The sequence below is a fragment of the Schistocerca nitens genome, chromosome 1 (assembly GCF_023898315.1).
Source record: "Schistocerca nitens isolate TAMUIC-IGC-003100 chromosome 1, iqSchNite1.1, whole genome shotgun sequence".
NCBI classification, from domain to species: Eukaryota; Metazoa; Arthropoda; class Insecta; order Orthoptera; family Acrididae; genus Schistocerca; species Schistocerca nitens.
In genome coordinates, this window is record NC_064614.1 from 761,695,586 (window position 1) to 761,720,902 (window position 25,317).

The following is a 25,317-nucleotide window of genomic DNA, read 5'->3' on the forward strand; positions in this document are numbered from 1 at the left end:
CTCTGAGCACTATGGGACTCAACTGCTGAGGTCATTAGTCCCCTAGAACTTAGAACTAGTTAAACCTAACTAACCTAAGGACATCACAAACATCCATGCCCGAGGCAGGATTCGAACCTGCGACCGTAGCGGTCTTGCGGTTCCAGACTGCAGCGCCTTTAACCGCACGGCCACTTCGGCCGGCAATGGACTAGTTCCTCGCGTGAGATATCCAAATGCCACAGTGCTGAACAATTTACGAGATTAATCGCCCCTTTTCCACGAACACGGATCAGTTACAGACAAAAAAGAGAACTTGATTGACCGTCCATTTTGACGAACGCTAGACTAGATGAGGTGAGGTGAGGAATGCGAAATTTAAGGTGACTACTTGTCCAGTCTCAAATTTCGTCTGGTAGTGCAAAATGGTTCAAATGGCTCTGAGCACTAAGGGACTTAACATCTATGGTCATCAGTCCCCTAGAACTTAGAACTACTTAAACCTAACTAACCTAAGGACAGCACACAACACCCAGACACTGGTAGTGCACAGAAAGCGATGCAAAAGTTAAAATTCCATTATTATCGTTTTTGTAGAGTCGAGGAATCGAAGTAACTGAACAAGAAAAAGCGAACAGCATACTCTACAGTTTCGGTCATTTGTTGACATGCACGCTGTCGCAGAAATTGGAAGTCCTTAACTTCAATTTTTTAAGTTCAGATGTCATTGTTTGTTGTTGAGGTGCGAATTTCTAAGGATTTTTGGTGAGAGCGTTGCTTGCTAGCTTTGCAGTGGTATCATTCCATATTATATGATTTTTCAGTTTTGTGGATACGTTTTCATTTTGAACAATGTTCTGTCTTTGTCCGGTGTGCGTCTTTGTTTAACGTAGTGAGAATCAGTATCTGCCTTTGTTTAGGGTCATCTGCGGATATTAGTAATTTTCTACTTTATTTTTTCACTGCCTAAATAATATTACTCGGACTTCTACACGTACTTCTATATACAAACTCCGCGAACCATCGTACGGTACGTGGCGGAGTGTAACCTGTACCATTACTAGTCATTTTTTGTCCCATTCGCAAATACAGCGAGGGAAAACGGCTGTTTGTATGCCTCCCTAATTTCTCTTATCTTCTTCGTCCTTACGTAAAGTGTATTTTGGCGGCAGTAGAATTGTTCTGCAATCAGCTTAAAATGTTAGTTCTCTAAATTTTCTCAATAATGTTCTTCGAAAGAACGTCGCTTTCGGTCCAAGCATTCCAGTATGAGTTCCCTCTCCATCTCCCTCTCCATAATACCTGCGTGTTGTTCGAACCTACCTACCGGTAACAAATCTAGCAGCTCGCCTCTGAATTGCTTCGATGTGTTCCTTTACACCGAGATGATACGGATCTCAGACACTCGATCAATACCCAAGAAGGGGTCGTACTAGCGTCTTATATGCTATCTACTTCAGAGATGAAATGCACTTTTCTAAAACTTGATGGCGTATGGTATTGTAGGGTGTACATTAAGTCCGGGAACACTTTCAATTATTTATTGCACAAGAGTCAAACATTGTACAGATATCACACGTTTGTCTTTTGAAGAGAAACCCTGAAATTTTTTCATGTATACCGCCACAATGTAGTTTTGTAATTTGCCGATAGTCAGCGTTAGTCGTAAACATGGCGAGTTCAGGTGCGGAGCGAGCTTTCTGCGTGTTGGAGCCGTGCGGGATTAGCCGAGTGGTCCAGGGCGCTGCAGTCATGGACTGTGCGGCTGGTCCCGGCGGAGGTTCGAGTCCTCCCTCGGGCATGGGTGTGTGTGTTTGTCCTTAGGATAATTTAGGTTAAGTAGTGTGTAAGCTTAGGGACTGATGACCTTCGCAGTTAAGTCCCATAAGATTTCACACACATTTGAACATTTTTTGTGTGTGTTGGAGGTCGACAAAAACTAGGGTGCTATAGCTGTTCAACGGATGTTTAGAACCAAGTACGGTAAGAAGCCACCAACAAGGAAGGGCATTTACCACTGGCACAACAAATTCATTACGACGGGTTGCTTGTGTCCGGCAAAGAGAAGCGGACGTCCAGGTGTGAGTGAAGTGAATGTGGAAGGCGTACGAGACACATTCATAAGGAGTCCAAAGAAATCGGTGCGTCGTTCATCCCGTGAACTAAAAATGGCTCCAATGACAGTGTGGAAAGTCCTGCGACAGAAGCTGTCTATGCAACCATTCAAATTGGAGCTAGCGCAAAAGCTCAATGACGACAAAGACAAGCGTTTTGAATTTTGTTCACAGTTGCTACAATTGATTGAGGATGGGGATGGCATTTTTGATCGCTTAGTTTTTAGCGACGAAGCCATTTTTCACACTAATGGGAAAGTGATCAATCCGAATTGTTGAATCTGGGGTACAAAGCATCCACACGAATGCAATGAATTTGAGCGTGATTCCCCAAAAGTAAATGCTTTGTGCCTTGTCACGTCGAAAACTGTACCGGCCATTCTTCTTCGCCGAGGGCACTGTCACTGGATATTCCTACTTGGGCATGTTGCAGCAATGGCTGACGCCTAAAATGCAATCGGACTCTCCGATCACCTTTCAGCAGGATGGAGCTCCACCCCATTTTCATCGTGAAGTTCGTGGGTACCTGAACACGGAGCTGTCACATCCATGGATCGGCCGTGCTACAGAAGGGGACAGCTGTTTCAGGAAATGGCCTCCTCGATCACAAGTTCTCACTCCGTGTGACTTTTTTCTGTGGAGACACAATAAAGATCTGGTGTATGTGCCGCCGCTACCACGTGATGTAGCAGAGCTCCGGGAGAGAATACGAGAAGCGACTGCCACAGTCGACGATGCCATGCTGGGACAGGTATGGCAAGAATTCGTCTACCGTAATTACGTCTGCCGGGTCAATCATGGTTTCCATATCGAATGTTTGTAAAAAAACTTTCAGAGTTTCTCTTCAAAATTCAATGTGTATGACATCTGTACAATGTCTAGTTCTTGTGCAATAAATAATTGAAAGTGTTCCCGGACTTTATGTACACCCTGTTTCCACATGGTCTCTTGAAGGAGAGATGTATCTACTGTTCGTGAATCTTCATGTTTATTCGTCGAATAATGATTACTCTCTTTCTGGAATCTTATCTCAATCTTATGACTTTTCTATTCAATCTGTACTTGGTCATTCGTCCTTTATTCACGTCAGTAGCCAATACGAGCACCACTTATTGGAAACTAGCTGCCTTCCGCGGAATTGATGGGATTATAAACAGCATTCAGTAGACAGAGTTTTCTTTCTTTTCACTCAAATTTCAGATAATGTAAGTAATGTTGTAGTCTTCGAGACAAGAGTTGCAGTCCCCAATACATCGAGAGTTGGCTCTTTTGTGGTACAAATGGCTCTGAGCACTATGGGACTCAACTGCTGAGGTCATAAGTCCCCTAGACTGGCTCTGAGCACTATGGGACTCAACTGCGGAGGTCATTAGTCCCCTAGAACTTAGAACTAGTTAAACGTAACTAACCTAAGGACATCACAAACACCCATGCCCGAGGCAGGATTCGAACCTGCGACCGTAGCGTAAGTCCCCTAGAACTTAGAACTACTTAAACCTAACTAACCTAAGGACAACACACACATCCATACCCGAGGCAGGATTCGAACCTGCGACCGTAGCGGTTGCGCGGTTCCAGACTGTAGCGCCAGAACCGCTCGGCCACCAGCGGCCGGCGGCTCTTTTGTGGTTCGTTCTTCTTTCAGTCAGCGGTTAGGCAATACAAAGTGAATTTTACGTCAGTCTTGCACGCGTTTTATCTACAAGAGAAGACGTAAACACACAACTTGTAGTAGAATGGTTGAACGTCTTTGTTACAATTTACGTGAATATATGTCAGAAACCTCCTTCATATGTTTCGTTACGGTGTGGTGTGGTGTGTTTGCTACCTATTATTTCATTAAAAGTAGTCATATCATGTTGTTGTTCACTCACGGGTTAAAATTTTGTAGAGGAAGGGGAATATTATCAGGTCGTTAGTACCGGTATCATAACTGCTATGCACTCGGGTTGAAGTCTAACTAGGTTCCAAACTGGGCCACGTTTTCTTTACTTATGAGGTGTAGTTCCATCTCAGTTGAAGCTTCATCTGTCAGTACACAAGAATGTCGGCAACCGAAAGACATGGAAACACCTTGCGCGGTCACAAAATTGAAATGTGGTATGTCGTATCACGTCGTCGAATACTGGGGCGCTATTCTTTAGAAGCGCAATGAATAGCGTTGTGAACCAAGACATAATTACATAGCTTATTTCTTTTCTTGAGGTAGATGAACGTTTTGTTCTTTGCAGCATTACGGTGCCACTTGTCACACGTCTAGTGAAATAATTCATTTCTTAAGCGATCACTCTAAAGAATAAATGTCAGCATCTTCGAAGCAACAGGTTAAGCCGAAGGACACCCATTTTACGGCGGTATTGACACTGGGGGCTGCCCACCAGCTGCTGTATTCAAAGACGCGACGCGAAGGGTGAGCCGGAGACCTGCGCTTAGGACTCGGCTGGCATTTGTCTGCAGCAGGCGAGGTTCGGTCGATGGAAGCGCAACAGGTGCGTCGATAGGGTGGCCAGCGTTGGCAATGGCGCTAGGGCGCGGCTGTAGGCCGCTTCGCTCCTGCTAAGTCTTCGCCAAGTCGAACATTTTCCCAGAATGGTTGCGGCGAAGTGCAACTGCGTTTCAGTTACATGTGTCGTAGAGTGTGCTTTTCATAGTTTAAAGGTCAAAGTCAAAACATACCTACGAGTTAGCTGGCAAATGAACTGCCTGTCACGCCTCAGATGCTCAGTTACATCTTGTATCGATAACTTACCGCTGGGTCGTTATAGCAGAGCTGTGTATGGTAGGAATCGTGCTGTGCTGTGATGGGGAGTGTCAGAAAGAAATTAGTACACCATTTAGAGGTTTCCAATTCACTCAAGATATGTTGTTGCAACAGCGCATATGGAATACATGAAATGATTATATTTACAGATGAGCAGAAACAAGCGGTTCTAAGGTATCAGTTATCGACCCGTGCTGAAACACCCGTATTAGTTCGTGGTGCAGTCTCCACGGGCGACTGTGAAGCCGCTGGCTCTGGCATCGAGTCGATCGTACAGATGGCGAATACTGTCTTGGAATAGATCATGCCACGCCTGCTCGACATGTTCATGTGGTTCTGTAAGAGTTGTTAGTTCACGAGTCGTACGAGTCGCAGCTCTTCCCATCGTATGCCTCACGTGATGGGCTGGAGCCAAGTCCAGAGATCGCGTTGGCCAGGGAAGTTGCTGCACGTCTTGCAGAGCATGTTGAGTTTCATGGGCAGTATGTGGACGAGTATTATTCTGTTATAACAACACATCAAAATCCTGTTGCAAGAACGGCAGAAGAACGGGTCTAACAACATTCTGCATGTACCGAGTGTTGGTTAGCGTACCCTCCACATACGCCAGAGATGAATGAGAGTTGTAGCGCATCGCACCCCACACCATAACTACTGGGATGTGGCCAGTGTGTGTTGGACAAATGCATTCTACCAGACAGCGCTCACCAGTTCTACGTCGAGCGCACGAACGACAACACTTACGTGCAGCAGAATCTACTTTCATCGCTGAAGACCATTCCACCTTCGAAGTTATGGTCTGAAGGCACCGGTCGAGCTGTGTACGTCGATGCTGTGGCGTGAGTGGAAGACGGGCTAGAGGTGTGTGTGCCCATAGTCCCAACGCTACTAACCAGTTCGCAACAGTTCGAGTTGACACGTCTGGGCTCACAACCCCTCTCATCTGTGCTGATCTGCCACTGCTACCCTTACATTACGACCACGCTGGCGGGTGTCTGCGCTGCGTGGACGTCCAGAACCTCTTCCTCCGGTGTGACAATGTTCACTTAATCACTGATACCAGCTTAGTTGCACTACTGACGCAGCACGTCCAACTTGGGTGGCAATCCACCCCGCCACTAGGGAGGCCACAATCTGACCCCTTCGCAGCTGTTGACTGTAGGAAGCACGAGAGTGTCTCTGTGGCATGGCTACTTGCTTGCTTCACACGTTTGGACCACACTGATACTTCTGGCTGTGATCGTTCCCAGTTAAAGGATAAACACGATGGCACTCTGGTAGCTATGCCGCTACGCTATCTGATGACGGACAACGCTGAAACCATTATCAGCACATCTACTATCCCTCAGGTGGCATACGCCGTCATCAGATCCAATTCAAAGTAGTCTTTCCAGGTGCACTAATTTCTTTTCTTTTTTCCGGAAGTTTACTTCAGACTCAAATCACCTTTCTAACATTTTTTTTTTCTTTTTCTGTGAATCATTCTCGAAATCACCACAAAAAGCAACTTCGAGTGGATGTAGTTTCAGTAGTTGTGCGGAGATGAAGAGGATTGCACGGGACAGTCTAGCGTGGAGAGAGTCATCAAACAAGCATTAAGTTAACAACAACAACCACTGGACATCCTGCCTGCAGGGGAAATGGGGTAGCTTGGAACCGCGGCGTACTTAACTGTAAGCCTATCGGAAGTCAGTAGTTCGATAAGGAATCCAGTAGAGTTTGAGGAGGTAGCAGAGGCAGTGATGTCTGAAATCATGACTTCGTACCATGATAATTGTTCAATCACCAAGAAGTGCTCGAATAGGAGTGTATCTTGGTGGAACAACAACTTGGCATTACAGAGGAAATAGGTACGAAGACTGTTTAACCTTGCGAGAAGGGAGGACAATGGGCACAATATCGGGAGGCCCTTGTCAAATACAATATTTCAATTAAGCATGCAAAGTAGGCGTTCCGGAATGTATTCAGTGAGCAGGTAGAGGGTACTGTTGTTCAGGCCAGACTCCACAAAATCTTCACTAGTACACCAACTAATCCAGGAGGAACTTTAAGGAAAGAGGATGAGGAGTATACAAGGACAATACATGAAATGCTCGAACTACTCCTCAAGACTCATTTTCCTCAATGTACTCTGACAGACAACATAGACCAGGACAGATCCCTGTGAGATATCGGTTTTGAGGTATTCGATGGGAGAACTGGGAATCTGCCAGAGAATGTGTTGACAATAGTAAAATCCAATGGCTGGTGGGAACATTCCAATTGTTCAAGCCATCTGGCCCAAATGGAACTTTTACAGTGCTCCTGCAACAAGCAGGAGTGAACTTAATAAGATTCCTCTGCAGGTTATTTAGGTTTAGCCTAGCAGCAGGTATCATTCCTAAAGTCTGGAGGGCAGCGAAGGTTGTCCTCATTCCAAAGCCAGGGAGAGTTGGTCATACCAAGGCCAAGGATATGAGACCAATCAGTATGTCCTCCTTTCTTCTTAAAACATTAGAAAAACTGGTTAACGTGCATGTTAGGGAAATGAGGTTAACTAGGGTCCCTCTACACATAAACCAACATGCATACCAACCACAAAAATCGTGTGAAACTGTACTCCACCAACTTGTTGGGAAGGTGGAGAAAGCACTACACATTCATTCAGGAAATAGTCCTCCGCATCTTCTTGGACATAGAATGGGCTTTTAGCAACACGGCCATCGAATCCATGGTTAAGGCAGCAGAGGTGCATGGCTTGGTGACCACCATTTTCAGGTGTATTAGAGGCATACTTAGTGGTAGAAAGGTAGAAGCCACCATGATGTAAGAAAAAATGGTAATCAACACCACCAGAGGCTGTCCACAAGGAAGGGTCCTGTCCCCTCTACTGTGGGACCTTGTGGTGAATGAGCTCATTGTAGAATTAAGCTATAGACAGTACTTTTGCCAGGGATACACAGACGATCTTGTCATAGTAACGCTTGGCAAATTTTCAAGTAGAGTCAGAGCTATGGCACAAGGAGCATTGAACATTGCGCAAAATTGGTTCAGGAAACAGGATCTAAGGGTTAGTCCTAAGAAGAATGTTGTAGTACCATTTAAGAGGAAGCAGATCCAACACACATATTGGAATCCCAAGCTTCTCGATGAAACTCTGCTCGTGAAGTGGATAGTGAAATATATAGGAGTAACCATGGATGGGAAACTATTGTGGACCATCGCACTAGGAGCACCTGTTCCAAGGCGAAAGGTACTCTAATTAGAGTACCAGGAGAGCTTGTGGTAGAAACTGGGGCTTAAGCCTCAAGAGTATGTACTAGATATACACCACAGTAGTGAGACCTGTGATCACTTATGGGACAATAGTGTGGTGGAAAAAGGAGAACAGCAGGTAGCTGCTATGGAGCTTGCTAAGGTGCAGAGATTGGCTTGCTTAGCCGTTACAGGTGGAATTAGCAGCACAGCCACTGCTGGGATGGGAACCATGCTGGACATGCCCCCATTACACCTGTGAATAAAGATGGAGGCAGCAGCTGGAGCACACAGGTTGAAACTGACAAAAAGTGGAACTCACTGGGGTATCCAGGATCTCACACTAAAATAATGAGTGAGGTAGAGATAGGTACAGTCGGGGAAATGCCAACCGACATATAATAACTCACAGCTGCTTCAACAAGTCTTTCAGTGTAGTAATTGAAAGTAGAGAGCTCCGGGACAACAAATTTCGACACCATACTGGGGACATAGTCTGATTCACTGACGGTTCTAAGACAGACCGAGGTGTAGGGGTATACGGAGTGCAGCCAAGACTGCAGAGTGCAACCTCTCTAGGGAAGATGGCCACTGTGTTTCAAGGAGAAATATCTGCTGTCAGAGTGTGCGTGGAGGAGAATTTGTGGATGTGCTACAGTGGTCGTAACATTTTCATTTATTCCGACAGCCAAGCAGCCCTGAAAGCACTGGCAGCCTTTGCAACAAGATCAAAAAATTCGTGGCGGAATGCCACGAAGTCCTTGTGGAGCTAGGGGAAAGCAATAGAGTAAACCCATAGTGGGTTCTTGGTCACTCAGGGATTAATGGTAATGTGCAAGCTGATAGGTTGGGCAGGATAGGGGCGATGACACATTTTATTGGACCGAAACCTGTCCTGAGAATCACCAAGGAGACAGCATGTAGAGTGTTGGGCTAAGGTCCAAAAGCAAAAACATGGCAAGGTATTGATGTCGAAGTCATGTTCTAAGAGAAGTCTCTCAATCCTAGACTTGAACAGGGAAGAAATGAAATTCATGGTTGGACTGTTGACAGGCCATGGGAATTTCAATGTTTCAAATGGCTCTGAGCACTATGCGACTTAACTTCTGAGGTCATCAGTCGCCTAGAACTTAGAACTACTTAAACGTAACTAACCTAAGGACATCACACACATCCATGCCCGAGGCAGGATTCGAACCTGCGACCGTAGTGGTCACGCGGTTCCAGATTGAAGCGCCTAGAACTGCACGGCCACACCGGCCGGCATGGAAATTTCAAAAAACAGCTACATATAATGGGGATAATAGAAGAAGACCCTAAATGTAGTATATGCGGCGTGAGGGAGGAAACGGCTTCACATTTGATCTTCGAATGCGAGGCATTGGAGACTAAAAGACACAGAATATTCCGATCAACCAGACCTGAAGAAATTGTTTCTAGGAAAGCACTGGTAAAGGATATCCTTGCACTCGTCAAGGGCATTGGTTGACTTTACTAGAGACACACAGGGAACTATACCGCGCAATGAACTCTGTTTCGGCGCGGGCAGCCGCGGGCTTGACCAATGTCGTTTTTGCTTTCCTGATAAAATGAAATCAGCGTTTATGTACTCGCGAGCGATGGCGGCCAGTTGAGTGGATGCTTCGGACGAGCAGGCAGTCGCAGCGAGCGAAGCCGGCCCTGACGCAACCGCCGCTGCTGCTTGACCCTGGGTCAACTGGGCGTGCGGCGCCCGGGTCGCATGGCGGCGACGCGGCTCGTCGTGCCCGGTCCTGGTCTCGCCTGGTCTGCTGGCGCGCCACTGTATATCAACAGCTACTTCCTGGCCTGCAAACACCTGGGCAGCAGAAGGGAAACCGCCACTACCGTGTCACGTGCTTGCATTTCTCTTCACATTCTTCGGGTGACAGCAGACAGTCATAAAACATCCACATTTTCGTTGAGAGTAATACCGCAAGCTTGCTGCACGTAAGACTTGAAATAATAAGTATTCAGTGAATCTTGCAGGTTTTGCATGAAGTACACAAAGGTAAAGTACTCGATGTGGTGCAGGTGACAGAAAGGTATACCAAATGTTCAAATGTGTGTGAAATCTTATGGGACCTAACTGCTAAGGTCATCAGTTCCTAAGCTTACACACTACTTAACCTAAATTATCCTAAGGACAAACAAACACACCCATGCCCGAGGTAGGACTCGAACCTCCGCTGGGACCAGCCGCACAGTCCATGACTGCAGCGCACTAGACCGCTCGGCTAATCCCGCGCGGCAAAGGTATACCCATCAAAACGAGATAGAGTTCTGAATGAAAAATGTCTTTCAAGTTGGAAAATTTCTAAACAATTTTGTGCCTGTTCTATGACGACGGGTTGAAAGACCACACCACGTACAATTGATGCAATGGCAACGGACACGCACAACTGAAGTACGGGGGCTACTACGTCACTATCCGATAAAAATTATGCGGACACATCTCTGTAATGCTGAGTTGACCACTAGCGTCACGAGACGAGGACTCGCCAGTATAAAACGAGGCGGTAGAGAAGTAATAACAGCGGAATGGGTTTGTCAGGAGAGCTCATTGACTTCGAAAGTGGATCATTAGAAGTGACCCGAGTAACAAATCCGTCAGGGACATTTCAATCCTTCTAAAGCTGCCCAAGTCGATTGTTGGAGATGTGACTGAAGTGGAAACGCGAGGAACAGCCACAGCTGAAGTAAACCAAACCATTACGAGGCAGGCCTCATGTACCAGTGGACAGGGGCCGTCTAGTATTGCGTGGGGTGGCTAAAAAATAGCAGCGGAGTGAGTCTCAAAGTGCTACCAGCAGTCCAGCTAATACAGTGACTGTACATAGAGAGTTAAAAAGAATGGGGTCCAATTGTTGAGCAGTTCCTCATAACCGTTACATTTCTGTCGTCAACGCTTGGAAAGGAGTGAAGAACGACGCTACTGGGCAGAGGAAGACTGGAAACGATTGACTTGGTGTGATAAATCACATTACACCCAGTGGCAATACGATGGAAGGCTTTGGGTTTCGCAAATATCTGGAGAACGTTAAATGCCTTCATATGTAGTGACGAAAGTGCCGTACGGAGGTGGTGGTGTTACGGTATGGAGGTGTTTCTTGTGGGTAGTGCGTAGTCCCCTTATTGAGCTTAAGGAAACGTTAAATGGGGAATGATATGAATACATTTTGCAGCACTGTGTACTGTACACAGTAGAGGGACCATTCGGTGACTAAGTCTGTGCCAGTACGACAACGTACGTCATAAAACAGCATTCGTGAGGCAATGGTTTGTGGACAGTAACATTCCTGAAGCAAAATGGACTGCTCAGTGCCCTGGCCCTAGCACAGTGGAAAAGTTTTGAGATGAGTTACAACTGTCACTTCGCTCCAGACAGCAGCGTCCAACTTCACTACCTTTCTGGTTTCGGCTTTTGAAGAAGAATGGGCTGCCATTCCTCCACAGACATTCAGACATCTCAGTGAAAGTGTTCCCAGCAGAACTTCACTCGTAGTAAGGGCGAAGGGCGGACACAACCCATATTAATGTCCACTAGGTCTTCGGACACTTTAGCTCAGACAGTATATCCACATAAATCATAAGTTGTGGGGGTTTTATTATACAGGTGCAAGACTAACTTTTTTTTGTTTTATTTTACTCGACTGGTAAATTATACACTGCGTCCATTGTATTTAAGCTATCGCATCACTACTAATTTTACATGAAGGGAGTTGCGAGCAGACTATTCATGACATCTCTGTGCATCATTTCTGTAAGCCGGGTACATCATCTATGTATGTCTACTGCGTAATCTAGCGCAAGCTCTTTGTAACAGCATTTTCCCTAGTACCACGCCCCCATTAACCATTGTACAGTCATAATGTGTAAGTCGAGTGCGATGATACACAAGTAATTTTTTAAATTTGTGACATAACTCGTATTGAAGGTGCTGGTGGTACTGGTTTATTGAAGGTGAACAATGTCAGGGGACATCATTCAAAAATAACATGTGCAGAGACTGAAACTAGTATGACATAATGTGCCATCGTTGAATTTTTTGTACAGCATGTTTCATGGTCTGATTTGTTACTGTTATTTCTGACAGAATTACTGTGTCATCTACAAACCTCAAAATTCGTGGGGGGTATTTCTTCTCCCTTTCCGAATCCATCTTTGTTTCCTACACAGATTACTTACTATACAAACCGACAATATTGGCGATAAGCTACAACCATGTCTCACCCCCTTATCAGCTACTGTTTCCTTTTCATGTCCGTCGATTCTTATAACTGTAGTTTGCTTTTTGTAAAAATTGTAGATAACCTTCCACTCGGTGCTATTTATTTATCCCAGCTACCTCCAAAGTTTCAAAGAGTGTATTGTGGTGAACATTGTTGAAAGCTTCCTCTAACTTCAGCGCTGTCAATCAATTTCGCACATATAGCAACGTATCTGCTACAAGAGAGGAGTGGGATGATCAGAAAAACAGATATTCGGGCAAAACGGTTGGAGAAGAAATAATAAAGGTGTGACATACACCATAAAGTCACGCAGGAGTCTAGCGACCATTCTAGTAAATATGTGTGGGTCTGTAATTAAGCTGAGTAGGTCACATAAGAAGTCGTACAGCACGCGAAGAATGACCTCATTGGCCACAAAGTATGCATGACACCTTTCGGAATGATTTCCATCTTCAGAAATTCAAGTGTAAAGGTAGCACAAGAGTGTTACCAGCTGTGTACTAACATGAGTTGACTGACTACTCAATTGGAGAAAACTGTCCAGAAACGAAAGATGAAGCGCTTTCTTTGTGTTCAACGAATATTGAAAGATCGCCTGCCGAGGTTAATGAAGGGGGTAAGCTCGACGCAGGAAGAGATGTATGTGCTTCATATCTCCGACACCTGAAGCTGACGAGGTCCGAATTAAAGTAAGATTAATATATGATCTTGTTGAAGTCTTTATAAGAAAGGTGACGAGAAAGAAATAATTATTGTCCACTCTTTTTGCAAAATATTCCAAAATGTTATATACTCCAGAGTAGTCTCTCATACAATTACGAACAAACAATTTGCCTAGCGTATCACAGCATGGATTCCCGGAGAGTTCCTCGACTGAGAAAGATATTTATACATTTGCTCCCAGGTACTACAAGCTTTAAATAATAAAATACCGCTGGATGGCGGTTTTTGTGATCTGCCAAAGTGTTTGATCGTGTACATCATAGTCTTAGGTTTATAGATTGATGCCTTTACAAACAACTGCTTTCAGTCACACTTAACAAATAGAATGCAACATGTTGTGTTGCACATTTCAAACAATCGTGTAAATTCCATTAGAGAGAAAAGAACTAAAGAAGTTGTTAATGATTTTTAAAGACTTTTAAGTGGTTTTCCGAAAATGAACTTTCCCTTAATTTTGATAATACACACTAAATTCAGTTTTGTACAACAAATAATGTCATACTAACAACTGATATGGCACATGAACAGGAGTCAGCAAACACGATAGAATGCTCCAAATTATTGAATGTACATGTTGATGAAAATGTGAACTGAAAGAAAAATATTACTCAGCTGTTCAAACAATTAAATTCAGCTACTTTTGCCATTCATATAATTGCTGGTCTTGGAAACAACGAACCAGCCTCCTAATACATTTAACGGTTTCCCCAAAATAATGTCAAATGCCGCAGGAAATTATTCTATCACTAAAAAAGAAAGTGTAGAGTCTACAAGAGGTGCTCAACAGCAGTCACCTTACTGGTGCCTCTTCAAGAAGTTAGGCATTTTAACTGCGCCTTCACAATGTATATATTCATAGATTAAATTAGTGATAAATAATGCATCACGAATGGAGGAAAATAGTGATGTCCACATCTACAGTACTAGAAGAAAAAATGACCTTTATTGTTATTTAAGCTGTAAGTTTCTGAAGAGAGTTCAATACGGACCAACAAACATTTTTGACCATTTGACCAATAATATAAAATGTCTGACGGGTAGTACCAAGTTTTAAATGTAACCTACAATCATTCAGGTCAGTGTGTCATTTAGGTACTATATCCAGCACGCAGCCATCTACTGAAACTAATCACGTACAAGTATCCTGTAAACTGACTCGTTCCACATCATATCGTTAAAAAAAGTCGTTAAAATGGTTATGGAACACGTAACCAACTAAATAACTAACAAGGTAAGTACATACTCAACGGGCCGCCGACTTTCCTCGCTTTTCGCGCGATGATATCACATACTTCGATGTCACAAATGCTGCTCTAATACGAAGCGCTTTTCCAGAATTTCCGAGACATCGAGAACGAAAGTTTCACGAGTTTGTTGACTACCGTACGTGGGTATTTATCGGCTGTTGACGAATCACTTGTATCGAAATGAAACGGTCTGCAACAAAGCACGTAGGTGAGGAGACAACCTAAGCTCATCACCGAATAGGGAACACGCCTGCTTTCTACAGATGCTCCAAACGAAGTATAAATACGGCGTACATTATTCGAAGCAGGTGTAGGCCTTGCGATTTCACTGCGACACTCTCATGAAAGTATTTATAAATAAATATTCATTTCAGCACGATTCCGTATTATACCTCGATAATACATCGCAATGATAATTCCACAATGATTATGTTGTTACTATCATCATAATTGTTCCTTCCAGAAGAGACACGATCCATTTTTAGCCATGAAAGTGTGTGGTAGGAGATTAGGATAAAACTGACGAGACTCGAGCGCAGCTCGGGCAGACTGGTGGCCTGCTGCCTTAGCTGGTTGCGCTGACTTGTTCGGCGGCTGGCGCTCTCGTATGGCGTTCAACGGGCTCCTGAAACTTTGAACCTAGGTTTCTCTAAAGCATCTGAGAATTGCATCGTAAGACAGCAGCATCTTTCTCTTCCAAGTGTGTACTACAATCGTGCTCAACAACAGCAAAACCGACGACCCGCAGGCTATATGCTTTCCTTGTAAGAAATAGACTTGGACAATATTTCGGGTCTTCTAGGTACGTCTATAGGATCAGTGGCCTTATTCATGTTGTCTAGGAATTGACATCAACGCTAGCGTTTACAGTGGAAACGAAATGACTTTTTTTTTCTCTTTTTCGAATAGGAGATGTGTCTTCAGCTTAATGTGTATGGTGGTACTTAGGATTAACGATCTGTAGAGTGATGGAGAGATCCAAAAGATTGATAACCAGCTGTTTCCAGCAACAGCGCACATCACTTGGCATGCCACGGCTGCGCCTCGAACTTTCTTTTTGATGCGGTGTTGGCGCGTCTCCACTCAATGAACTTCCTTGTGGATTCCGACTGCAGCTCTAGATATCTGCTTTCCTTCATTCAGTGTATTTCTCTGCAGGATTTGACATTTATTTATGCGTGGTAGCTATACACCAAAAGTTTTTTTTTCTTACAGAATCAACGTTAAATTCTATCGGTAGACTGGATTTTTGTTTGGTCTGTTAACTGCTTATTACAAAGATATATAGTATACGTATATGATATCTAAGAAGACTGATATGCAGAAGAAACTTTTACAAAACACAATATCTCAAAGAAACACTGGTGCCAATAAGATGGTTACTATTACAATAATTCGATAAGCATGCACCGGCTACATTATAGCGAAGACTTCTATCAAATATCGTGGAGTGAATTTCTACTGTAATGTCGATCTGAGCTACAGCGAGGAAAACCATGGTTACTAACTGAAATTTATGCGAAGTGCGTGTACAGACAAACAAATGATCAGTTTCAGAGAAATTGGATGATTTAGTTAAGACAAACATTTTCACAAATTCATCAAGTCAATAACGCGTTGGTCTACCTCTGTCAATTATGTAAACAGTTCTTCAGCTTGGCATTGTTTGATAGAGTTGTTGGATGTTCTCCTGGGGGATATCGTGCAAAATTTTGTCCAAGCAGCTCTTTAGATTGTCAACATCCAGAGCTCGTTGGAGGGCCCTGCCCATAATGCTCCCAACGTTCTCAGTTGGGGAGGGATCCGGCAACCTCGCTGATTCAGCTAGGGTTTGGCAAGTTCGAAGACAAGCAGTAGACTCGCCGTTTGGAGTGGGCAGTGCCTCGCTGAAATGTAAGCCCAGGATGGCTTACCGAGAAGGGCGAGAAAGTAGGACGTAGAATATCGTCTACGTGCCGTGTGGGGCCGCGGACGACAACCAAAGTGGTCCTGCTATGAAATAAAATGTGGACCCCACATCGTCACTCGTGGTTGTCGGGCCGTAAGGCGGGCGACAGTCGGGTTAGTATTCTACCACCGTCTGGGGCGCCTCCAGACACGTTTTCGCTGGCCGTCGGGCCTCAGTTGTAAGCGGGGCTCGTCACTGAAGAGAACTGTACTCCCGTAAATGAGATTCCAGGCCGAATGTGCCGAACACCAATGCAAACGTGATTGTGTGCGGAGGTCGATGGTAGTAGCCTCAAGTGGCCCAGTGATCTCAGTCCCATTTCTGTGAGCCGCCTATTAATGCTCCTTGTGGTCACTGAAGCACCAGTTGCACGCCAGATCAGTGATGATGAATCCGGGGCACTGAGTGCATCTCCACCACGGCTCGGTCCTCGCACTGTGCCGTCTTTCTAGGCCGATGGCTTCGTTCCTGACGCAGCGTTCGGCCACAGTTAACACATTCCTGGCAACATCGTCGAATAGTGGCACCGCTTCTATTCGAATGTCAAACGATTCACCGATTACTCCAACTGGCTTCTTTGAGCCCAATTACACGTCCTCTCTCAAATTTTGACATCTGCGTATATTGTTGAAGCGCCTGTGTGCGAGCCATAGTTACTATCCCACTGAGTAGCCGGAATGAAATTCGCGAGGGCTTTATGCCCTGGTATCGACAGCTGTTTAGTGAAATTGCGCTCCAGAGTCACACATTCCTCCACAGACAACCAGTCTACAATTTTACATTTTTCGTCGATACCTTTCGTTATCAGGAGAAAGAAAACTGGCGTTCTACGGATCGGAGCGTGGAATGTCAGATCCCTTAATCGGGCAGGTAGATTAGAAAATTTAAAAAGGGAAATGGATAGGTTAAAGTTAGATATAGTGGGAATTAGTGAAGTTCGGTGGCAGGAGGAACAAGACTTTTGGTCAGGTGATTACAGGGTTATAAATACAAAATCAAATAGGGGTAATGCAGGAGTAGGTTTAATAATGAATAAAAAATAGGAGTGCGGGTTAGCTACTGCAAACAGCATAGTGAACGCATTATTGTGGCCAAGATAGACACAAAGCCCATGCCTACTACAGTAGTACAAGTTTATATGCCAACTAGCTCTGCAGATGATGAAGAAATTGATGAAATGTATGACGAGATAAAAGAAATTATTCAGGTAGTGAAGGGAGACGAAAATTTAATAGTCATGGGTGACTGGAATTCGTCAGTAGGAAAAGGGAGAGAAGGAAACATAGTAGGTGAATATGGATTGGGGGGAAGAAATGAAAGAGGAAGACGCCTTGTAGAATTTTGCACAGAGCACGACTTAATCATAGCTAACACTTGGTTCAAGAATCATAAAAGAAGGTTGTATACCTGGAAGAATCCTGGAGATACTAAAAGGTATCAGATAGATTATATAATGGTACGACAGAGATTTAGGAACCAGGTTTTAAATTGTAAGACATTTCCAGGGGCAGATGTGGATTCTGACCACAATCTATTGGTTATGAACTGCAGATTGAAACTGAAGAAACTGCAAAAAGGTGGGAATTTAAGGAGATGGGACTTGGATAAACTGACTAAACCAGAGGTCGTACAGAGTTTCAGGGAGAGCATAAGGGAACAATTGACAGGAATGGGGGAAAGAAATACAGTAGAAGAAGAATGGATAGCTCCGAGGGATGAAGTAGTGAAGGCAGCAGACGATCAAGTAGGTAAAAAGACGAGGGCTAATAGAAATCCTTGGGTAACAGAAGAAATATTGAATTTAATTGATGAAAGGAGAAAATATAAAAATGCAGTAAATGAAGCAGGCAAAAAGGAATACAAACGTCTCAAAAATGAGATCGACAGGAAGCGCAAAATGGCTAAGCAGGGATGGCTAGAGGCCAAATGTAAGGATGTAGAGGCTTGTCTCACTAGGGGTAAGATAGATACTGCCTACAGAAAAATTAAAGACACATTTGGAGAGAAGAGAACCACTTGTATGAAATCAAGAACTCAGGTGGTAACCCAGTTCTAAGCAAAGAAGGGAAGGCATAAAGGTGGAAGGAGTATATAGAGGGTTTATACAAGGGCGATGTGCTTGAGGACAATATTATGGAAACGGAAGAGGATGTAGATGAAGACGAAATGGGAGATAAGATACTGCGTGAAGAGTTTGACAGAGCACTGAAAGACCTGAGTCGAAACAAGGTCCCGGGAGTAGACAACATTCCATTAGAACTACTGATGGCCTTGGGAGAGCCAGTCATGACAAAACTCTAGTTTCTGGTGAGCAAGAGATATGAGACAGGCGAAATACCCTCAGACTTCAAGAAGAATATAATAATTCCAAGCCCGAAGAAAGCAGGTGTTGACAGATGTGAAAATTACCGAACTATCAGTTTAATAAGTCACAGCTGCAAAATACTAACGCGAATTGTTTACAGACGAATGGAAAAACTGGTAGAAGCCGACCTCGGGGAAGATCAGTTTGGATTCCGTAGAAACACTGGAACACGTGAGGCAATACTGACCTTACGGCTTATCTTAGAAGAAAGATTAAGGAAAGGCAAACCTACGTTTCTAGCATTTGTAGACTTAGAGAAAGCTTTTGACAATGTTGACTGGAATACTCTCTTTCACATTCTAAAGGTGGCAGGGGTAAAATACAGGGAGCGAAAGGCTATTTACAATTTGTGCAGAAACAAGATGGCAGTTATAAGAGTCGAGGGGCATGAAAGGGAAGCAGTGGTTGGGAAAGGAGTGAGACAGGATTGTAGCCTCTCCGCGATGTTATTCAATCTGTATATTGAGCAAGCAGTAAAGGAAACAAAAGAAAAATTCGGAGTAGGTATTAAAATTCATGGAGAAGAAGTAAAAACTTTGAGGTTCGCCGATGACATTGTAGTTCTGTCAGAGACAGCAAAGGACTTGGAAGAGCAGTTGAACGGAATCGACAGTGTCTTGAAAGGAGGATGTAAGATGAACATCAACAAAAGCAAAACGAGGATAATGGAATGTAGTCAAATTAAATCGGACGATGCTGAGGGAATTAGATTAGGAAATGAGACACTTAAAGTAGTAAAGGAGTTTTGCTATTTAGGGAGTAAAATAACTGACGATGGTCGAAGTAGAGAGGATATAAAATGTAGACTGGCAATGGCAAGGAAATCGTTTCTGAAGAAGAGAAATTTGCTAACGTCGAGTATAGATTTAAGTGTCAGGAAGTCCTTTCTGAAAGTATTTGTATGGAGTGTAGCAATGTATGGAAGGGAAACATGGACGATAACTAGTTTGGTCAAGAAGAGAATAGAAGCTTTCGAAATGTGGTGCTACAGAAGAATGCTGAAGATAAGGTGGGTAGATCACGTAACTAATGAGAAGGTATTGAATAGAATTGGGGAGAAGAGAAGTTTGTGGCACAACTTGACTAGAAGTAGGGATCGGCTGGTAGGACATGTTCTGAGGCATCAACGGATCACAAATTTAGCATTGGAGGGCAGCGTGGAGGGTAAAAATCGTAGAGGGAGACCAAGAGATGAATACACTAAGCAGATTCAGAAGGATGTAGGTTGCAGTAGGTACTGGGAGATGAAGCTTGCACAGGATAGAGCAGCATGGAGAGCTGCATCAAACCAGTCTCAGGACTGAAGACCACAACAACAACAACCTTTATGAATATCAATTTGTGACCCATTTGCTTTGCTTCTTTGTGGTGTGACCTCTTATCCTATAGTGTGTGTGTCATAAGTTTCAGTGATTTCTTATCAGAATGCTCCGAATCCTCTGGGCGGAGAAAATACACTCCTGGAAATGGAAAAAAGAACACATTGACACCGGTGTGTCAGACCCACCATACTTGCTCCGGACACTGCGAGAGGGCTGTACAAGCAATGATCACACGCACGGCACAGCGGACACACTAGGAACCGCGGTGTTGGCCGTCGAATGGCGCTAGCTGCGCAGCATTTGTGCGCCGCCGCCGTCAGTGTCAGCCAGTTTGCCGTGGCATACGGAGCTGCATCGCAGTCTTTAACACTGGTAGCATGCCGCGACAGCGTGGACGTGAACCGTATGTGCAGTTGACGGACTTTGAGCGAGGGCGTATAGTGGGCATGCAGGAGGCCGGGTGGACGTACCGCCGAATTGCTCAACACGTGGGGCGTGAGGTCTCCACAGTACATCGATGTTGTCGCCAGTGGTCGGCGGAAGGTGCACGTGCCCGTCGACCTGGGACCGGACCGCAGCGACGCACGGATGCACGCCAAGACCGTAGGATCCTACGCAGTGCCGTAGGGGACCGCACCGCCACTTCCCAGCAAATTAGGGACACTGTTGCTCCTGGGGTATTGGCGAGGACCATTCGCAACCGTCTCCATGAAGCTGGGCTATGGTCCCGCACACCGTTAGGCCGTCTTCCGCTCACGCCCCAACATCGTGCAGCCCGCCTCCAGTGGTGTCGCGACAGGCGTGAATGGAGGGACGAATGGAGACGTGTCGTCTTCAGCGATGAGAGTCGCTTCTGCCTTGGTGCCAATGATGGTCGTATGCGTGTTTGGCGCCGTGCAGGTGAGCGCCACAATCAGGACTGCATACGACCGAGGCACACAGGGCCAACACCCGGCATCATGGTGTGGGGAGCGATCTCCTACACTGGCCGTACACCACTGGTGATCGTCGAGGGGACACTGAATAGTGCACGGTACATCCAAACCGTCATCGAACCCATCGTTCTACCATTCCTAGACCGGCAAGGGAACTTGCTGTTCCAACAGGACAATGCACGTCCGCATGTATCCCGTGCCACCCAACGTGCTCTAGAAGGTGTAAGTCAACTACCCTGGCCAGCAAGATCTCCGGATCTGTCCCCCATTGAGCATGTTTGAGACTGGATGAAGTGTCGTCTCACGCGGTCTGCACGTCCAGCACGAACGCTGGTCCAACTGAGGCGACAGGTGGAAATGGCATGGCAAGCCGTTCCACAGGACTACATCCAGCATCTCTACGATCGTCTCCATGGGAGAATAGCAGCCTGCATTGCTGCGAAAGGTGGATATGCACTGTACTAGTGCCGACATTGTGCATGCTCTGTTGCCTGTGTCTATGTGCCTGTGGTTCTGTCAGTGTGATCATGTGATGTATCTGACCCCGGGAATGTGTCAATAAAGTTTCCCCTTCCTGGGACAATGAATTCACGGTGTTCTTATTTCAATTTCCAGGAGTGTATAATAATATAACGGACAGACGCAGACAAAATGGCTCTGAGCGCTATGGGACTTAACATCTGAGGTCATCAGTCCACTAGAACTTAGAACTACTTAAACCTAACTAACCGAAAGGGGAACACACGCTTCCATGCCCGAGGCAGGATTCGAACCTGCGACCGCAGTGGTCGCGCGGTTCCAGACTGAAGGGCCTAGAACCGCTCAGCCACACCGGCCGGCTGTGTAAGACAGATATGGTATCATAGTTATATTTGTTTTCAGAAGTCTTGCAATTGCAGCACAGCCGAAATGTAGTCAATCATTGTCACGTTCGACATACCGTAGTCCATGTGATAGTGTCCACACTTCGGAGGGCATGTTGGACTGACGAGTTGGATAAACTCGTGCTACTAAATGCTTATGGGCACGCTACGCAGATGTCGCTATAAGGCGGCTAAAAACTGTGGTCGCAATTTACGCATCAGCAAGAAACACGAATGGTGAGACGAAGTTCGAACTCTTAAGTGATGGTTTCCCCGCCCTCGCAAACGGTAATGTTTACACAAGATAAATATAGTCTTACCGTATGAGCGATCAGTTGTCACGTTGGGCACAGTGGCGCTAATCTCCTCTGCGACTTTACGTCGAACGAAGAATGAGGTAAGGTTTGTGAGTAAAAACGCCAAAATCACTGCCCCCACTTCCGATGTTGCTTTCACGACGTCTCCAGAACATGGAGGTCACTAGAGATGGAGGAAGAAGTTTCAAATAAGTACGGAGAAAAGAAGTGTGACTTGACTTTTGACTTCACGTTAGTTATCCCGGTATGTCTCTTCAAATAGGAGTCCAGCGTTTCTCGCGTCACTCACACTGTGCCGGTGCCGCTTACTGCTGAGGGACCACGAGTGAACAGAACAAAGGAAACCGTGGTTAATGATACGGGCGCGTGCGCACACGTGTGTGTGTGTGTGTGTGTGTGTGTGTGCGTGCGCGTGTGTGCGCGTGCGTGCGCGTGCGTGCGCGTGTGTGCGCGTGTGTGCGCGTGCGCGTGTGCGTGCGCGCGTGTGCGTGCGCGCGTGTGCGTGCGCGCGTGTGCGTGCGCGCGTGTGCGTGCGCGCGTGTGTGTGCGTGTGTTTGTGTGCGTGTGTTTGTGTGTGTGTGTGTGTTTGTGTGCGTGCGTGCGTGTGTGTGCGTGCGTGCGTGCGTGTGCGTGCGTGCGTGCGTGTGTGTGCGTGTGTTTGTGTTATATGGGATCTTGCTATTGAAGTTGAACGTCGAAAATTAAGTGAATGATTAAAGCAGTAAATTGAGAAGTTATACAACACATTGGTGAGAAATGTTTATGGAAAGCCCGTACCCAAAAAATCATATACGCTGATGAGCCAAAAACTTTATGAACACTTGCTTAGTAGCGTGTTCGGTCGTCCTATGGAACGGAATACAGCAGCAGTTCTGCGTGGCTTTTCTCCGGAGTCATGCGGCACGAGATGTCCACACACAGGTCCGTAAATGATGAGCCCATGGTTTGTGGCCGTGGAGCTTGCGCCCGATAATGTGCTAGATGCGTTACATCGGATTCGGACAGGTCGATTGTTGTGTACATAGTTCCGCGTAGTCTGCGCGTACACAACTATCCCATTAGACCGCGCCCCGCTAAGCACATCAGCGCAGGCGCAGCGCTCGTCCGTCTCCGCACTACGAGATGGCGCTGCCATAGAGACTGACCAAATTCTGTTTCCGCCGATCCGCGTATTAATATGTAACGCAGTCAATGAGATTGCTGCTAACGTAGAACCTTTTCTCCTCGCGGATCACACTCGCGCAGTGATACATGAACGCGCGAGGTATTATAACGAGTGTACAGACCTCCGATTAGTCAGTCTGCATTTGTCTGTACCTGTCTGCATTAGTCTGTACGAGTTCTACATTTGTCAGTACGAGTTCTACATTCGTCTGTACGAGTTCTACATTTGTCTGTACCAGTCTATAGTCAAGTTTCAGTCTGCGCCTAATAAGATTACCATATTCCTGTACATAGCCATGAAGATAAATATATAGACACCTTTGTCAAGTATCAGAGATATGTGCGAATAAGATTAACGTACCAATACCAAACGAACTTCAGACTGTCAATTGTAAATAGCATCCAGAACCAAGTTAAGTAATTTTTATGCTTGTTATTATTTTAATAAATGTGTGTGAAAATTAATCAAGTTCTGTTTAAAGTTGGTCACCGTCAATCTGCTACTCTAAGCGTGCAAGTGGCATTTCTATCGTCTGACCTAACGGCAGAAGATAAATACGCCACGATAAGACCACGAGACATATTGCTGACACTCGCCTACTTCGTTAGAGCGACAAGTCAAATAATCTGATGGTGTGTGTATTGAAGGTTTTACAATACGCACACCACACGGATTATGGGGTCAAGGAACCAACTTGAGATCACTGCCACGCGCCTCAAACCACTATAGCACGATTACTGTCTTGTGACAGAGAGTTATCCTACTGGAAGATACTGCCGCTTTTGGGGATGACATCATGCGAAAAGGGATCAAGATAACCCGTAATAATGTTCACATAGACCACAGCTGCCTTGATGCGTTTGATTGCTACCACAAGGCCCCAGAGCATAATAGTACCCCCAGTGACCTGCGTCTGCGACCTGGTGCATGGTCTGAGAAGCCGTTTCCTTGGATAACGGAATATCAGACGACGACCATCGACCTAATTTAACAAGAAAAGTGGTTAATCCGAAAGGGCGACAAGTTTCCATTGATCTGTGAGCCAATCAACCACAATGATACCGTTGTGCCGTTATTATCGCGGGATTGTTGAGGTCCTCCTCTGGACAGAGCAAGGATCATCGAAGCGCCACCGATGTACTCGAATTAGCGACCGCAGCGAGAGTGTGGAGTGTAACCGGAAGCAGCGGAACAAACGGGACACCTGGCGGCGGGCAGTTAGCAGCAGGACAACCCGGAGATAGCGGTCCAGTCTGCTCGCATGAGGGACCGGATGGTATTGTCCTCTCACCTGAAGTCTGCGATCGAACTGCAATGGCAGTGACTGTGCCTTGTGCTGTGTGCCCTACAATATGGGCTCTCCAAGAGAAATACCGTATTCCGAAGGCCTCTGCGTTGTTTTGAGATTGAACTGCTTGAATGTGCCATCAGAAGTTGCACGTGGAATGTGATGTACCTTAATTCACATGTTGTAGTGCATTTGTAGTGTAGTCTTGGTTTCCTGTTGAAGTTACTGAACAAGTTGCTTCCTTTTCTCGTTATATTTCCTGGCTTGAAATGTAGCTTGTGTGCATACCATGTTCTTATTTTGTACTGTTTACTTGCAGCATTTTTCAAAAATAAAGAATATCGAGTTAGACCACAGTTGTGTTTGGTAATAAAGTTGTGTTGACTATTAAAATACACTGAAGCGCTAAAGAAACTGGTATTGACATGGGTATTCAAATACAGACATATGTAAACAGGCATAATATTGCGCTGCGGTCGGCAACGCCTGTATGAGACAACAAGTGTCTGTCGCAGTTGTTAGATCGTTTACTGCTGCTACAATTGCAGGTTATTAAGATTTAAGCGAGTTTGAACATGGTGCTATAGTCCGCGCACGAGCGATCGGACACAGCATCTCCGAGGTACGACCCTTTCACGAGCGTACGGTGAATATCAGGAATCCGGTAAAACATCAAATCTCAGACATCGCTACGCCCGGGAAAAGAACCTGCAAACACGGGACCAACGACGACTGAAGAGAATCCTTCAACGCGACAAAAGTGGAACCCTTCCACAAATTGCTGCAGATTTTCAATGCTGGGCCAT

General features: G+C 45.3%; 1 protein-coding gene across 1 annotated transcript in view; it reads right to left on the reverse strand.

The window, feature by feature from the left end:
* Positions 1–25,317, reverse strand: part of LOC126199277 (uncharacterized protein DDB_G0271670-like) — a 112,143-nt gene that overhangs the window by 79,568 nt on the left and 7,258 nt on the right. The gene's annotated exons all lie outside the window — the stretch shown is intronic.